Below are 14,899 nucleotides of genomic sequence, written 5' to 3'. Positions count from 1 at the left end.
AACAAAGTTTTACCTGGAGATTCACGTACTAATGGTAATTTTTTGAAGCTGAGAAGTGCCTGATTCAATCATCCAGTGGTGAGATTGCTTTGATAGATACATGTGTGTTTAAGATTACTGGTAGATGGCATGCTAGCCCAAGCTTTATAAGAATTCACAGGTTTGTCAGAAAGCAGTGTTCTTAAACTAAAATGCGCAGATAAAAACCCCAACAAGAACGATTTTTAGTTCCTAGGTCTGCTGTTCTTTGTGAACATGTATCCTTGTGTCCCTGAATGGTTTCCTGTGACAGCAGTCAGAGAGATAGATGACAGATACATGATATGTGTGGCATCATTGCAATACCCACATAAATCCATATGCATACAGATGTGTACCGAGAAAGGGCCTCAAAGAATCTTCATAAAATACATGTCTCACGTCAAATATACCTACACAATCTCGAGGTGGCCACGCTCAGCAGCACAATTCTAGGCACTCTAGGAACCACCTATAGAACATCAGATTCTTACCAACTTGCCTGGAGTCCAACCAGCTGAGGGGACAGCTGCGCCCAGAATCAGAGCTTTAAGTATATGACTTCTGAGGAAATTGTTCTCCAAGAATATCGACTAAGAATTACAAGAAAATGCTTAAACTAGTGTTTTAATCTTAAATTCTGGTATATACAACAGCAAGGCGACAAAATTATATTTCAAGACAAAAATCAATGTTCCAATTTTTTACAGTATTAGTGGCTCTTTCTGTTATTTCATAACTTCGATGCTAAAGACAAGACACTTCCTCAACTATCTTGACTATTTGAGCAGCATGCATCTTTCCTCCACAAAGCTACATATGAAGTTTACGCCTAAGAACTTCTTTAAACACTTCAGGATCTGAGGCCTCGAGTTTGATTCTTATTGTTCAAAGTGAACTAGATGACACCATCAATGCTGTCAATAAAACGTGGGCTGTGGGATTTGGTGCAACACAGCACAGAACACTTTACCAGTACTTTTGAGTTCCAGCTGACATCAGATGAGCACTCTAACTGGAGAACACAGAACACGGGAACCGAGGGTAGAGAGGCCAGCAGGGTGAGCATGTGGGGCGTCCTTCACATGGGGGACACGTGGAGAAAGACCCGTCGCTGCTGTATGAACTTTCTATTACATTTTCCCAAATGATTACTTACCTCCTGCATGGATGGGTAAAACTGCCTGAAATAAAGTCCTATTATGCAATAAAATAGATTTTATCATTTTTAGAAACATTATTTCTAAAATCCTTAAGAAGTTGGAGCATGCTTAGTCCAAGACATGAAGAAGCAAACTCATCAATAAACAAAGACAATCTTGTTTTAGAAGGATACCGCTAAACCTCACCCTACCTCTCCGGGGAAAAGTGCATCCAGACGCGAAAGCCCTTATTTCCTAAGTATTTCAGACTGTCCAAACAGTCCATCAAAGACTAAACGATCACTTTGAAAACTGGACCAGCCGTGGGGGGGATGTCTCACCACCACCCGGGCGAACACGCTGAGTCTCAGCCGGGAGTGGAGAGCCGGTGGCGGGAAAGTTCCCGGGGACCCCAGCGCTCGGCGGGGCTCTGCTCGCCCCGGCCCCCGCTGGAGCGCCGGGGATCCGGAGGCCCGTGCGCCGCGGGGCTCGGGAGGCCGGGGAAGCCGCGGCCCCGCCGGGAGCCCCGCCGGGAGCCCCGCCCGGGCGCCGGCCGCCGAGCCAGCCCTGCGCACCGCGGGGACCGGAGAGAGCCGCTCCGCGCCGCCGGCCCTCCCTGCCGCCCGCCCGCCAGGACGCGCCCGCACCTCGCAGAAAGGGCGCCGCGGCGGTGCAGCGGGGAGACGCCGGCCGCTGCCTCCGGGAACCTCGCGGGCATCGCCCCGCAGCGCGGCAGCTCCGAGCCCCGGGCAGGAGGAGGCCGAGGCGGCGGCGGAGAGTCGGGGCATTGCCCGGCGGTGCCTCCGCCTTGCCGGCTGCCGACGGCTCCCGCCCCCGAGTAACCAGCGCTTGCTCTTAAAGGCGCCCGCTGCCGGTTAGGCCGCGAGGTTGGGAAGACCGGAGGAGTGGGGTGGAGGCAAGAAAGGGGGAGGGGGCAGCACAGACAGCATCCCAGGAGGCTACAGCAGTCTGAACTTGGGACTCCTCCCATTCCGGAGCTCCCCACCCCACGCTCCTGGGCGAAGGCCCTCTAAGGGTTAGGTAAGTGACCCCCACACGTAGGCGCTGCTGGCCAGCCCAGGGAACCTTGCTTTTGCTTGGACTGCACACACCCCTGTTAAGGTCTTGACCAAACACCCATGAGTGGGCATTGCGCTAAGAGCTGGTGCCCAGTGGGACTGCGTGCTGCTCCCGCTGATTGTGCAGTCTCTTCATGCCAACACTGTGATGGCGATCTCACGCTGGAACATTTCAAACTGAAGACCAGCTTGGAGCCCTAACTGGACCCCTGAAGGAGTCTTGCGGTGCAGTGGCAGGCACACCTTGCTTTGACCCATGCTCTGCTCTTTCCAATTCACACTTGCCAGGTAGCCTCCGACTGGGTTGCAAGAACCATCAGCATTCATGATCACCAAACTAGACTCAGGAAGACCCTACAAAAATAAAATAAAAAAATCTCATCATCAAATCTCAGCAATGCTGCTTTTGAAATGCTGCTTCCAAGTGATAAATGATAGTTTTCCAAACCGTCATCAACATTTGTGGGTACAGGCAGAGTGGAGGTCCCAGGAGGCTCATGAGCAGGTGCCCTGACTCCACAGCAGACCATTCATCCGAAGCTGCTCTCCTGTCAGTCCCACGGAGCAGCTCTGGCTGAGACAGAAAGGAACGATTAGGCAACTAGGGGGTTATGGTCCAGCCTGGGCTACAAACCGTCAGTCTCAGTGAAGGACTTCGATGATGGGAGAGACATTTTCTAATTCAAAGGAACTTGTGCCTTATACCGTGACCTCAATCAACTCTCAACTCCGTTCTTGCCCTCAGGCCACTGAAGTGTGCAGGGACGGTATGCAAGAGGTGGAAGCAGTTTTTGTTACCAGATGGAGAGGACTGAGCTCCAAGCTTTGTTAAAAAAGAAAAAGAAAGAATGAAAGAAAGAAAGAAAGAAAGAAAGAAAGAAAGAAAGAAAGAAAGAAAGAAAGAAAGAAGGAAGGAAGGAAGGAAGGAAGGAAGGAAGGAAGGAAGGAAGGAAGGAAGGAAGGAAGGAAGGGAAAGAAAGAAAGAAAGAAAGAAAGAAAGAAAGAAAGAAAGAAAGAAAGAAAGAAAGAAAGGAGGAAAGAAAGAAAGCAGTGAGAGAGGCTAGCAACTGGCAGGAGTGAAGAGAACCCCATCATAAAATAGTCAAGTTAATTGGATCAAATAACCAGGACCTAACTCAGAGTGACTTAAGAAAACCTATGGTGTGGAATTTATTGGCTCAAATATTTATAAACACTAATAAGTGATCTAGCCAAAAGAACCTGTTCAAATTTCCTTTCTAAATTTTTTCCACCAGATACTTTAAAAGGTACCAAGCTTAGTTTCTCTCCACATCTTGCCTGTGTTTTCCTTGTACTGATTCTGTTTTCTCTAAGCAGGAGCAAGAACGGTAACTCCAAATGCACCTCCATCTTCCTTAGCAGCTGATGCCTTCACAGGTGAGCGCTGGACCAATGGGATCCTGTGCTTACCTAGGAGTCGGACATTGTGGCCGCAAGATCGAATGTTCTCCGACAGGCTGGGGTCATTTGCCTGTGTCTGCAAAATAGGCAAAAAACGTGCGAAGGGAAATAGCTGTAGTGTCCAGTTTCTGTACACACCTAGACCACAGGGACCGAGGTGAGGATGTTCCCTGAAGGAAAATTAAAGTGTTGCTAGCCAAAGGTAGGTGCATCGACTAGATAGAACAGCACAGATACCCACTACATCCCTCTTTCTCTAGCTCCTACAAATGCCACCAGCACTACCACCGTGGGGGCTGATTGCCTCCGTGTCCTTTGCCAGCAGTGGTAAAAACAAGAATAGCATGGTCACGGAGTCACAAGTTGCTGCAGCAGGTAGCAATGTCCTCTGGCCCAGTAGCCACTGGACACGTCCTCAATGATGTTTTTAAAACTGTGATCAAACATTAACTGAAGCATTTTATATTTTATACTATTTTCCTTTAACTTGTGGTACCTTTGCCAACATGTATCTCAACCTATACATTGTTGGGCCTTATGTCTTTATGTCATCAATTCTACTGCATTACAGTCTATAGAAAGGTTTTTTTTTTTTTTTTTTTTTTTTTTTTTTTTTTTTGCAAGTGTGTAATCATTAACTGGGAAAAATATGAACTGCAAATCTCATTTTGCAGTGCCCAAAGGACATAGGGCCCAACTTCATTTTTTTTTCATTCTTTATGCTTTAATAACTATTCTCTGTTCTGTGGAGAATGGAGAAGTTGATGTTTTCCTATCCAAAATGCCAGCTTGGGAATGGCTCAGTGGGTAAAAGTGATCGCTACCCAAACCTGATAATCTGAGTTTTGGTCCCAGGATGGATGGTAGAACAAACTCCCCCAAATTGTTCTTTGACAACCACAAAGATGCCCCAGCAGAAATGAACCCACACTCATATACACATAGAATTAAATAAAGTTAAAATATCAGTTTCCACTTGTTTCTTCCCACACACTAAACTTTCTAATTGCCACAGATCTAAACCGCTTTGTATTTTTCTTTTCATTTGTAAATGCTATAGAATTCCTTACATGTCACAGCTATAAATCTAAAAGAGACTTTAGTATAACCTAAAACTTCCCTTTCGTTTTCGAACAAAAGAAATGAAATTTCAACAGCTGTCTTATTTGGGGCTGCATGGCTGTTTTCAGCATCAGTTGTGTGCCTACCTCTAAGTGTACAGAAGCAATAATGTATAATGTGATCATAATCCTCATGAAATTAAATTTAGCTGAGGGCACATGACCCTCCAAAGCATAAGCCAATTGCAGGACATCATGGTGCATCATATAATTTGACGTATAAACAAAGTATGAGAGGAGATGGCTCCATCAGGAAGCGCTTGCCATGCATGCATGAATTCAGATCATTGACACCAACCTATAAAACAGGCATGGCAGGACAAGCCCAGAATTCCAGCAGTGGAGAGCTGAACCGGGAGGACCCCAGGAGCTTGCCAGGCAGCCAGTGTAAAAGAATCATGTGACCCAGGTTCAGTCACATGCCTTATCTCAGAATATGATTAAAAGTCCTGACAGGACCTCTGGCTTCCACATGAACACATGTGCACATGCTCAGACACATTCATGCACTCCTTATGTTAAAAATAGGTGTCAAAATAAGCACAGTAGATAGGAGTCATCTTAGAAGTGCCTTTTTTTCTTTAATCAAGGAAGCTATTTGATGGCCTTTAAAGAAATACAAAGACAAAAGGACGGACCTAAGTGAGTGAATAAAATGAGAAAGCGCTGGTGAGGAAAAGATACAGGCACTTGTTGGAATAGAAAGGAGTCCAGGATTGCCGTGGCCTAGAAAACAGTCTTTAAGAGTCCTGAAATCATTTCACTAGATATAAACTACTATCATCATTTCTTGTTTGTGTTGGGGGCAGGGCACAGAGTGGGAATAACACCTAGCTAAGCAAGTTCTCTACCAAAAAGTTATATCCTCCATTATTGTCTCCAATGGACAAAGTAAAAACCTGCATACTGTTTAAAATGCTTATTAGTTTTTAAATATTATGTGTTAGTACTTTCTATCATGTGTGTTTGGAGCGATGTAAAGTCTTTCTTATTTTCGGTCATTTTCAAAATAAACTCAAAAGCCTTGTTTCTGAACCAGATAGACTAGAGATGAAACTACTTCTGTGGCAAGTTACTGAGCAAATAGTGTCTTTCCAAGAATCAGTTTCTCACTCCGTAAGATAGCACATAGCTGCTGTCCTTGCAATCAGACGATGGATACAGGAGGATCAGTAGTTCTAGGACAGCTGGGACAATATGCCACACACCTGCCTCAAAGGAAAAAAGATAAAACCATCTCCACATGTACCTGAGGTTTACAGCATAGCTAGGTACACATGCTAAGGCTTAAAAATGGCTGTTCTAGTTTACGAACTAAGTTGAAAACTCAACACTGACTACACATAAGAAAGCTTATTAAAAATAGCAGGTGGGGTCCACCCTCAGGGAAGCTGGACAGAGATGAAACAGAAGCTCCCCGGTGCTTCTGCTGTGCAGTCATGGCTGAGACCCCAGCGTGCCCACACAGAAGAATTTATCTAGGAGCATGATTTCTTCCATGTGTACAGTGCTCTTGGCTGCTCTTCCTGTTTGCACCAGGGCCACAGTGCACGGCAGGGAGACGGCTCACTTCTAACCACTTTCTGCTCTGCATCGACCCTGAAGTATGCTCAGCTGTGCAGCAACCTGCATGTGGTCCATCTCAGCCTGCAGCACAGCATGAATCTAAGCCATAACTGCTTCTGTGCCTTTCCACATGTACGACTGATGGGCAGTTACCAGCACACAGGAGTCTCGGGAGGAGTTAAAAGGAAAGGAGAGAGCTTGTCAGGAAGAGGACTAGATGCTAGAAAAATCATGCCCTGAACAATTAAAAAATCACCCATTAAATATTAGTTACTTGGATTCTGACTTTAAATAAACAAACATGCATGCATACATGCATACATACATACATACATACTGCCTATTCTAAATATAGTAGTGATGTGCTTGCTTTCAATTTTATATCTATTAATTCCTCTTTAGTGTACATAACAGTATTACTCTTTGGTTACTGTGATAAAAACACCATTACCAGAAACAACCTAGGAAGCAACTGGAGAGTCCACGGTGCAGCAAAAAGCTGAGAGTTCACAGCTCAGTTGCAGAGCAGAAGCAAAGAAACAGAGAGGAAAAACTGGAAGTGATCTGAAGCTGCAAACTCTGAAATTTCACCCTGGAGATGAACTTCCTCCAGGAAGGCTGTACCTCCTAATGTTCCACGACCTTCCCAAGCAGTACTACAAACTGGACACATAAGCCTATGAGGGACTGTGGACCCACCCCAACCAGCTAGGCTAAGTCTCCACAGATCAAAGGAAACTGCAAAGATCAGACTGAGGTAACCAGAGGACTCAAGGCTTTTATGCTCAATAGTAGTACAAAAAAACAACTTCTCATTTTTATTATTAAAGCAAGCAAATATGAGGTGACATTTACAGTTAGCTTAAGCAAATACACGTACAGTGAGGAAACACACCTGGTGTTATGTCTTATCATCTTGATGGTATGAAAAAGAAACAAGAACTTTCCTCCCAGGCCTTTTTGCCTTTCCACAGAGATAATGGGTACATGCCAGAAAATTCCCCTCTTGCCCTTGCTTTCAAGTGCATTCATGTATCATAGTTTATGCAATTCTTTCTAGAAGGCTGCTTTGTGGGAAGGACATTCTGCACTTGGCTCATCCAGTCACAGTTTCTGACACATGAGGGATGAGTTCTCTCAGTCCACCACAATACTAACTCTCTTTCCCAAATACAAACAATCCATTTGTATTCCATCAAATACAACCTATCTAAAAGGCCATAATCTAGAACCACTGGTATTTTGCCCAGAAACTGTGTCAGTATAAATCCAGACTGAGTTCACCTTTGGTTCAGGAAAAAAAATAATTACATAACTTTGAATATTTCTAAAGAGATATGTAGCAACTAAAAACAGAGGGAGAAAATTTTAAAAATGTAAGTCCAATTGACGAACCAGCCTGCCTCCACCTTGGCCTTTATGTTAGTTAGGGTTTTATTGCTGGGAAGAGGCACCATAACCAAGGCAACTCTTATAAAAGAAAACATTTAATCGGGGCTGGCTTACAGTTTCAGAGGTTCAGTCTATTATCGTCATGGTGGAAAGCATGGCAGAGCACAGGCAGACATGGTGCTGGAGGAGCCAAGAGTTCTACAACTTGATCCTCAGGCAGAAGAAGGAGAGTGCGTGCCTCACTCTACATAGCTTGAGCATATATGACCTCAAAGCCTGCCTCCACAGTGACACAACAAGGCCACACCCACTCCAACAAGGCCATACCTCTTAATAGTGCCACTCCTTATGAGCGCTCATTCGAACATGCGAGCCTATGGGGCCATTCCTATTCAAACCACCACACGCTTGAAAGCCATCTTATAGTAAAGAAAAACTAGGTTCTTTCCTGTTTATGATTAAATCTGTTTCCCAAGGGTTGGGCTATGCCCACCTTAACTACAAATCTTTCTGTACTGCCTGTTCCAAGGAGCAACAATGTCTTTGTTTCAGAAAGTTGTTATAACCATCTTACAACTCTAACTTTGATTCATGAGGTTGTCATGACTACCATGTCATGACTTTCTTGTTACATTCTGCTTTTGTAGCCCAGAACATTTGCCCGCCAAATCCCCATTTGGAAACTCCCTACACCTGAGATATAAAATCTCTCATCTTCCAAATGCCCAATTATGACCTTTTGAACCATACCTTAGAGGGAGGCAGCCACATAAATGAATTAAAAAGCTTGCTTTGCTTAATTGCTTGCATTAATTAATTTGGCCATGTTGATTTGGATCGGTGGTCTTTCTCCTCAAAATTTTGGAATTAACACAATAACATGTCTTTATGTTTTATAACTGGAAATCAAAAGAGCTCCATAAGACTGATTACTAATAACTGTACAAGAGAGCTGATATTAGGCTTTCTTAAAACCTTTTCTGCCAATGAAATTAGTCCAAAATCTCTTCAAATGGGCTTCAGGCAGACTTATAGGGCAAGGCAAAAAAAGCCAAAGTTTTTGCTAAAATATCACAAGACACTTGGTCTCTAGACCAGAGTTCTTCCTCTCTCAAATCTCTTGAGCTGGACTCCCACAGTCCACACTGCTTCAGCACTGTTGTCCATAGTCCCCTAGTATGGCCTATTAAGCCTTGTTTAAAGTGTTCAAATAATTTTTTAATGCAAAGTCCCAAAGTTTTCCATATTCTTCCAACAAGCATCATGGTCAGGCCTATTATAGTAATAACCTACTTCCTGGTACCAACTCCTGTCTTACTTGGTGTTCTATTGCTGTGAAGAGACACCATAACCAAAGCAATTCTTATAAAACAAAAGAAGCATTTTAGTTGGGGGCTTGCTTACGGTTTCAGAGGGTGGTTTGTTATCATCATGGCTGGGAGCATGGTGGCACTCATGCAGGTATGGTGCTGGAGAAGTAGCTGAGGGCTACAAGCAGAAAGAGAGACTGAGCCTGCTTGGGCTTTGTTTTATTATTTTGTTGTTGTTATTGCTTTATTTTTTACAATTTATCCACTTTGTATCCTGATTGTAACCAGCTCTCTTATCTCTTCTCAATCCCACCCACCATATCTCTCCCCCCACCGTGTTTCTCTCCTCTTAGCATGGGCTTTTGAAACCTCAAACCTCACCTTTAGTGACATATCTCTTTCAACAAGACCACACCCATTCCAATAAGGCCTCATCTCCTAATACTTCTCTCAAATGGTTCTACTCCTTGGTGACTAAGCCTTAAAACACCTGGAGAGGACAGGAGTCCTCTGGGCACAGGGGTCTTTTCTGAGACTGATTCTCCAACCAAGGACCAAGCATGGATATAACCTACAACCCCTGCTCACACGTAGCCCATGGCAGCTTGGCATACAAGTGGGTTTCCTAGTAAGGAGTACAGGGACTGTCTCAGACACGAACTCAGTGTCCGACTCTTTGACACACACACACACACACACACACCAAGGGAGGGGAAGCCTTGCTAGGCCACAGAGGAGGACATTGCATCCAGTCCTAATGAGACCTAGGATCAAATGGAAGGGGAGAAGGACCTCCCCTATCCGTGGACTTAGAGAGGGGCAGGGAGGAGATGAGGGAGGGAGGATGGGATTGGGAGGAAATGAGGGAGGGGGCTACAGCTTGGATACAAAGTAAATAAACTGTAATTAATATAAACAAAAAACAGATGAGCCTACGGGAGCCATTTTTATCCAAACCACCACAGAGGTTCAGAAATCTTTTATAGTCACATTCAAAGCCGAGAAGCTCAGTCGTCAGTTTCTGTGAGTAGTGGTTTAGGATTGGCTAAAAGCAGCGTCGGTCATTGTCTTGTGGCCCCCTCAGTGTTTCGGGCTTAAGTTGAGCCATCTGATCTGCTTCCTTGGTTTTTGAGCAGGGAAGGAGAGCAGGATCTGGTTTCATCCTCCTTCATGGACATGTTCAGTTTTCCAAACCTATGTGCTAAGGTTCTTCTCTCTGCGCCTACTCCTCTAACCTGATCAAAACCAGTCAAGGGAGGTCATGGCCCCCAATGAGGAACTGAGTACTGTGGCTTAGATAAATTGGCACCATGTCAAAAATGACCTTTAAATATCTGTGTTTGTTCCTGTAGGTAAGTGCTACACACAACTTTAGTCAGCGAAGCTCTTTGCAGAGACTCACAGCTGTACAAGGTTCTCAAGGTAAGTACTCAGCTCTAAACAGGACGTTTATACCACCCCCTCGAAGGCTCAGAAAACACTGTGAAATATGGGGCAAAAGAAACATAAGGACAGGAAGATAGATGAAGGGAAGGGAAATTCATTTTCTGAGCGTTATGAAGCCAATGCAACCAAGATCTCAGCTTCTGACTACCTTCAATGAGCCTGCACAAGACTGGGCCCATCTAGCTACTGATGGATACTACAGAGGGGAGGATGTGGGAAGACATCGTTTTTCAGCTATGCTCCAAACCTGTGTTCACACAGAGAGCTCTGTTTATATTTAGCAAGTCACAATACAAAAGAAAAAGACAATAATGATGTTGAATATTATTGCTCAGTAAAATGTCCCCAGGCTTTCCCACAGGCTAAGCTGATCAGGGTACATATTCTGAGTTGAAAATCCCTCTTCCAAAAATGAAGCTAATTTGCGCCAAGTTGTCATAAAGCTAGCCAGTACATTTGACCTCTCTTATCTTCTTAACACATAAATACATCACTATTAAACCATAACAGCTTCTTTCTTTTATTTTAGCTGTCATATCAAAAGCACAAAATAAATCATATTGAAAACCTTAAACTTCCCAGTGTTTACATTTTTAGTCTCTTTAAAACAGCTGAAGTCTCTCAACCATGGACTCTTCTAAAGTCAAAAAATCTGAATATTTTTTTAATCCAAGAAGAACCAGGACACGGCCACAATCTGAAGAAGTAATACCAAACTCCAACACTGCTACTAACTCAGTGTCCAATGTCTGGGATCCACTCACAGTCTTGTGGGTGCCACAGGGCCTAGGGACAGCTCCATTTCTCCAGTTTTACCATCTGAAGTACACAGAGTTTGTCTCTCAGGCTCAGGCCAGTTCTACAGTTGCTTCTGTCCTTGGTGGTCATCTCATGATACTGGCATCTCTGAAATGCTCTGCTCTCCATAGCAACTGAGTTGTGCCTTCACTAACAGCCTCTCCTGGTCTCTCTTCAGGGACGCTAGTCCTGCCACACAGTGCCATGCTTCAGATATTCTTCCAAACCGGAACCGCCGGCGTGGCTCTTCCCAAGTTTAGCTGCCAGCATGATCTGTACCTTCGGCCCACTCTGGACACAGCTTCTCTGTGCTGACCCTGAGGAAATACTCCTGGAAGAGTTCATGTCAGTGATGCTGGTCTTTTCTTAACCACTGCTGATTTCTCAGCCCTGGTTGGCCAGCACTAATTGTCACCCACTGTTCTGCATGGAAATGAAAGAAAAAGTTAAGATAATAAACTTTGTGGGAGGTATAAAAAAGAGCATTAGTGGATGTGATGAACTAAATTCTCTATCAAGTCCATAAGCAAAATTTTAAATCAATAAATTAAGAAATAAATACATCAACATTTTATTTTGTAATAAAGATCAAAAGAAATAAAGAGAAAGCACTCAATAAACTGGTGGCATGAGGGAGTGTGGAGGTGGGGCAGGGGCAAGGCAAACCTGTACTGACACTTGATATTCTGCTTCCTAGACCCATGGCTTTTTGTTTGTTTCTTTCAATAATTTCGTTTATAATATACCTTAATAAAATATTTTAATTACACAAAATTTAAAAATATATAGCTAAAAGAAATGCTTGTAATCAAAGCTTAGAAACAAGATCTTGGGCAGCTAGGAATGACTAGAGAACAAGATGATTCCAGGAGAGAAGAGTGATGGTAATCTCATCTTGGCTCTGCCTTCAATGAGCTGGGCTGGTCTGACTAATTAAGCTACTGGGTCAGACTGCCTCCTTTGGAGTTTCAGCTCATCATAAAGGGCATTCCAGTTTTGATGTTTTTCTTTCATTATCCTAGTGTAATATTTATGCTTTGATCATAAGTATCTTCTTTTCATGAGCACACCCTCAGGCCCAATAGCCCGTTTCCACTCCTGCAACACCTACTTGCCCGGGAGGGCTTGCACATTGCTGGGAGGGGTGCCCTTTCCCTGAGACCTCCCCCAAATCAGGAGGAGGTGCTCCACTTGTTTGCTGTTTTATCTTCAACAAAGAGTTTGCTCCTGAGCGGGGAGCCAGGTGGTGACACAGAACTTAGCTGCACCCTTGTTGCTCCCGGTCCCAAGGTGAGAAGTCTTTCATCTTGTTGGCAGACCCCTCTGCTTCCTTCTGAGGTTGTGCACTTTGAACTTTAAAGATTAAAAATAACACATCCCACATAAAGGTGTTCTTTTTTTTTTTTTTTTGGCTTCTGGGGGATCTTCTTGCTCTGATCATCAATGAGCAAGGGTACTAGCCTCAGGGTGTGGACTCTGAGAGCACTGGTGAGTGACTGCAATCGTACACTAGGTGACTCCTTGTTAAACAAGCAGGGTCAGAGAACAACATTTTCCAGAATGTGTTAATCAACACCTACTCATACCATCGGGCTCTACTTGTGGCTTACCATTCAGGGTCACTAATAGATATTTGTATAAAGTCTCCTAAAAACAGGCATTTGGGGCTGTAGATATAGTTCAGTGGGTAGAGCCCTAGGCTGGGATGTGCAAGGCACTGGGTAAGGCAGGGTGTCAACTCACTCCTCAAAGAAAATCAAGAAGCTCGGGTTTTTCAGTTGGAGATTTTCTATCTGTCTTCCCGGTCAGTAGTTGGCAATTACACATGTCCTAGACCACTTGTGGGCTATGTTTATCTCTTTATTATGTGTCCCTAAGGGACTCAGGAACCAATAAAACAACACCATTTCACTGAGAATCACTCCTGGTAAATTTAACTCATTTCTGGATGTTTTGTTGTTCGGTTATTGTTTTCATATTTCTAATCCTATTAGAAATTATGATTAAGTGGACCTGTCTGGCTTATATGTCTCTCTCTTTTATTTTTTATAACTGTGTCACTTAAAGTGCTTTTTTGATATATTTTTCCCAGTGAAATTTAATTATATGGACTCAAGATTATGGCTTAGAAAAAGCTCGTGAGTGACTAGCTTCAACCAAACTACTACAGGACTCATAAATCTCTACTGTCTGTGAAAAAACAACAACAACTTAGGTTATGAGGGGAAATTCATTGTGAGTTTTTTTAATTATTATTCATGCAGTTTGCAACTGATTTTGTCAATTGTTCCACGTGTTCCTTTGTGAGGTTATAGGAATCTATCATCTTTGAAAATTAAATTACAGTGAATTTCATTTAACACAATAAACATTTATTGATCTCTTGTTTTGTATAAAACACTGTCCTTAGTATTGCAAGAGAAAATCAAGGGAGGAAAAAAAGGAGACTGCTTTCCGAAGAGGAAAGCTTTCTTTTTCTGTGTGGAAGCAATGTTTCAGAGGAAACCTGACGCCAAGGTGGTGTGGAAGGGAGTTGCCTTGTTCCACTTCAAAGACCTATAGTGTTCATTAAAGTAATGAATACTTGACTTGGCCTTAAGGAATTAACAAGAATGTCACATGAGCACATGAAAACAGACCAACATATACTTCAACAGCATAGTACTACCTTGTATGCCTAAATTCGAAGCTGCTTGAGAAGCTGATGCGAATCTAGGAAAAGTACAACTCCATTTCCACACTTATTACACACGCAAAGAGCTAAATCCTTAATACAGAAATGCATGTATGTATCATTAATAAAATTAGTTATTAGTGTACTTTTTAGAAAGTCTTACAGTATGCTTAAAAAAAGACTAAACTCCTACAAGAAAAGCAATAAAAGATATTTGTAGAAGAGGAAATGTGCAGCTGGGCACAGTGGTGCATGCCTGTAATCCCAGCACTCAGGGATGCAAAGGCAGGCAGATCTCTGTGAATTTGAGGCCAGCCTGGTCTACAAATTGAGTCCAGGACAGCCAAGGCTACACAGAGGAAACCTTTCTCCAAGATAAGAAAAAAGGGAAAAAAAAAGGGGGGGGGATTATGTGCCCTAGGATTCAAAGAAATGTAAATAAAAACAATGACAATTTTAAAATTTTTATTTTATAATTTCAATTATGTGTATGTGTGTGTGTCAGTGTGTGGGTATGTGCATGTGCGTTCAGGTGTCCTTGGAGGCCAGAAGATGGAGCTTGAGTTACAGGGAGTTGTGAACCGTGTGACACGGTTCTCAGAATCCAGCTGAGGTTCTCCACTGCAGCAGCACAACTCTCAACTGCTGGCCCATCTCCCCCAGACCCAGACAGTGGCCACAGTCAGTCTTTGCAAAGTACAAAGCATCTTAGAAGATACCATTCAGGAACTCCTCAGAATAAGAAAATGGACTTTCACCCATGAGCTAGAACAAATTCTCTATGTATCACAAAACAGGGTTCATCTTTTGTCCTAAGCAATGCCATATTTAGAGCCATGTTATAAGAAAGGAAACAGTGTAGCTAAGGCTGAGTGCAGTGCCTGTCACCATAAAAACAATGCTCACATATTAAAGGTTGGGGATGAAGCTC

At 43.4% G+C, this 14,899-nt stretch overlaps 1 protein-coding gene and 1 long non-coding RNA gene across 4 annotated transcripts in view; one reads left to right on the top strand and one right to left on the bottom strand.

Moving 5' to 3' along the window:
• The window catches only part of Gpr63 (G protein-coupled receptor 63), a 52,284-nt gene extending 50,206 nt beyond the window's left edge, over positions 1-2,078 (bottom strand). The window contains exon 1 of one of the 3 annotated variants that reach the window (XR_009592492.1): positions 1,808-2,078. The gene's annotated coding sequence lies outside the window, so the exon portion shown is untranslated. Of the gene's footprint in view, positions 1-1,372; positions 1,641-1,807 lie in introns of those variants that run through there. The other 2 variants (XM_021657510.2, XM_060386073.1) reach the window with 2 other exon arrangements.
• A 1,497-nt stretch (positions 2,079-3,575) lies between these two features.
• On the top strand, positions 3,576-11,706 carry LOC132654775 (uncharacterized). The gene is made up of 3 exons (XR_009592491.1): positions 3,576-3,637; positions 10,403-10,472; positions 11,473-11,706. It is a non-coding gene; the product is annotated as an uncharacterized LOC132654775 (long non-coding RNA).
• The last annotated feature ends 3,193 nt before the right edge of the window (positions 11,707-14,899 follow it).

Source organism: Meriones unguiculatus, chromosome 6 (assembly GCF_030254825.1).
Source record: "Meriones unguiculatus strain TT.TT164.6M chromosome 6, Bangor_MerUng_6.1, whole genome shotgun sequence".
Classification (NCBI taxonomy): Eukaryota; Metazoa; Chordata; class Mammalia; order Rodentia; family Muridae; genus Meriones; species Meriones unguiculatus.
This window is presented reverse-complemented; position numbering and strand designations above follow the sequence as displayed.